Source organism: Pristiophorus japonicus, unplaced genomic scaffold (assembly GCF_044704955.1).
Source record: "Pristiophorus japonicus isolate sPriJap1 unplaced genomic scaffold, sPriJap1.hap1 HAP1_SCAFFOLD_247, whole genome shotgun sequence".
Taxonomy (NCBI): domain Eukaryota; kingdom Metazoa; phylum Chordata; class Chondrichthyes; family Pristiophoridae; genus Pristiophorus; species Pristiophorus japonicus.
Genome location: NW_027252199.1, coordinates 397,501 through 400,000, shown reverse-complemented (window position 1 = coordinate 400,000; position 2,500 = coordinate 397,501). Strand labels below are relative to the sequence as shown.

Sequence of the window (2,500 nt, the reverse complement as noted above, 5' to 3'; positions counted from 1 at the left end):
CATGTGGCAAGTGGCGCCTGCTACTTGGCATTCTGATTTGCAACACTCCTCACATGAACACACATGCATTCCAGCAGTATGCTAGTTGGCTTTACATTTTTCCTGCATTTAATTGCAGCTCTTCCTGCACGATTCTTTGTTCTCTTGCTGTTTGTCCCTCTCAGGTTTCTATGCACCTTGTCTCTCCTCTCTGTTGCTGCGTCCTGGTGTGCCTGCGCCAGCGTGTGTTTTTTTGCCAACTTATTTTCTTGTTCTGTGTTCTTTCGCCCCTTGCGTCGACCCCCTCACATATGTGTAGCAGCAGGAGAATGTGCAGGAAAGAAATGGTGAAAGCAAAGTGAGAGAGGGAGCAGCAAACAGGTTGTTGATGGATCAACGGCTCTCTGTGTGCAGAAGCATGAGCAGCCTGTGGATGGCAGCAAAAGCCTACTACACCTGGTATTCCCAGGCAGTCTCCCATCCAAGTACTAACCAGGCCTGACTCTGCTTCGCTTCCAAGATCAGACAAGATCGGGCATTTTCAGACTAGTGTGGCCGTAGGCATCGATGTCATGGCTTTCTCTTTACTTAAACGGACATAAGGCTGTTCTTCACTTCTTTTTCTCCTTCCATGCATTCATGCAAATAATCAGCACTCAAGATTCATTTCACCATTTTCCTTCCGCCACACCCACCTCTTGCTGCTCTGACTCCCACACAAACAAACGACAAGCCCTATCCTTCATTGCCTTGCCTCAAGCTTCAAAACTGCCTGACTTTCACCATTCCCTCACTCACCCACAAATCACTCACTCACTCACTCATCCCCAATCTCACGCTCGCCAACCTCGAAATCTCTCATCCCCTCAAATCGCTCTCCCCCAAATCTCCCCATCCCCAAATCTCTCCTCCCCCAAAAAAGGTTCCATCGCCCCCAAAACGCCAGGATTGTTTCATTTCCAATCCGACCAATTTTTAAGCCAGATCGCTGTTGTCGCCACATTTCGGAACCCCATGTGGCAAGTGGCGCCTGCTACTCGGCATTCTGATTTGCAACACTCCTCACATGAACACACATGCATTCCAGCAGTATGCTAGTTGGCTTTACATTTTTCCTGCATTGAATTGCAGCTCTTCCTGCACGATTCTTTGTTCTCTTGCTGTTTGTCCCTCTCAGGTTTCTATGCACCTTGTCTCTCCTCTCTGTTGCTGCGTCCTGGTGTGCCTGCGCCAGCGTGTGTTTTTTTGCCAACTTATTTTCTTGTTCTGTGTTCTTTCGCCCCTTGCGTCGACCCCCTCACATATGTGTAGCAGCAGGAGAATGTGCAGGAAAGAAATGGTGAAAGCAAAGTGAGAGAGGGAGCAGCAAACAGGTTGTTGATGGATCAACGGCTCTCTGTGTGCAGAAGCATGAGCAGCCTGTGGATGGCAGCAAAAGCCTACTACACCTGGTATTCCCAGGCAGTCTCCCATCCAAGTACTAACCAGGCCTGACTCTGCTTAGTTTCCGAGATCAGACGAGATCGGGCGTTTTCAGACTAGTGTGGCCGTAGGCATCGATGTCATGGCTTTCTCTTTACTTAAACGGACATAAGGCTGTTCTTCACTTCTTTTTCTCCTTCCATGCATTCATGCAAATAATCAGCACTCAAGATTCATTTCACCATTTTCCTTCCGCCACACCCACCTCTTGCTGCTCTGACTCCCACACAAACAAACGACAAGCCCTATCCTTCATTGCCTTGCCTCAAGCTTCAAAACTGCATGACTTTCACCATTCCCTCACTCACCCACAAATCACTCACTCACTCACTCACCCCCCAATCTCACGCTCGCCAACCTCGAAATCTCTCATCCCCTCAAATCGCTCTCCCCCAAATCTCCCCATCCCCAAATCTCTCCTCCCCCAAAAAAGGTTCCATCGCCCCCAAATCGCCAGGATTGTTTCATTTCCAATCCGACCAATTTTTAAGCCAGATCGCTGTTGTCGCCACATTTCGGAACCCCATGTGGCAAGTGGCGCCTGCTACTTGGCATTCTGATTTGCAACACTCCTCACATGAACACACATGCATTCCAGCAGTATGCTAGTTGGCTTTACATTTTTCCTGCATTGAATTGCAGCTCTTCCTGCACGATTCTTTGTTCTCTTGCTGTTTGTCCCTCTCAGGTTTCTATGCACCTTGTCTCTCCTCTCTGTTGCTGCGTCCTGGTGTGCCTGCGCCAGCGTGTGTTTTTTTGCCAACTTATTTTCTTGTTCTGTGTTCTTTCGCCCCTTGCGTCGACCCCCTCACATATGTGTAGCAGCAGGAGAATGTGCAGGAAAGAAATGGTGAAAGCAAAGTGAGAGAGGGAGCAGCAAACAGGTTGTTGATGGATCAACGGCTCTCTGTGTGCAGAAGCATGAGCAGCCTGTGGATGGCAGCAAAAGCCTACTGCACCTGGTATTCCCAGGCAGTCTCCCATCCAAGTACTAACCAGGCCTGACTCTGCTTCGCTTCCAAGATCAGACAAGATCGGG

The 2,500-nt window shown here is 49.2% G+C and overlaps 3 pseudogenes; all 3 read right to left on the bottom strand.

Moving 5' to 3' along the window:
- Window positions 1-423: 423 nt before the first annotated feature.
- LOC139246483 (5S ribosomal RNA) lies at window positions 424-542 on the bottom strand (annotated as a pseudogene).
- An 873-nt stretch (window positions 543-1,415) lies between these two features.
- On the bottom strand, window positions 1,416-1,534 carry LOC139246375 (5S ribosomal RNA; annotated as a pseudogene).
- Window positions 1,535-2,408: 874 nt separating this feature from the next.
- LOC139246508 (5S ribosomal RNA) overlaps window positions 2,409-2,500 on the bottom strand; it is a 119-nt pseudogene continuing 27 nt past the window's right edge.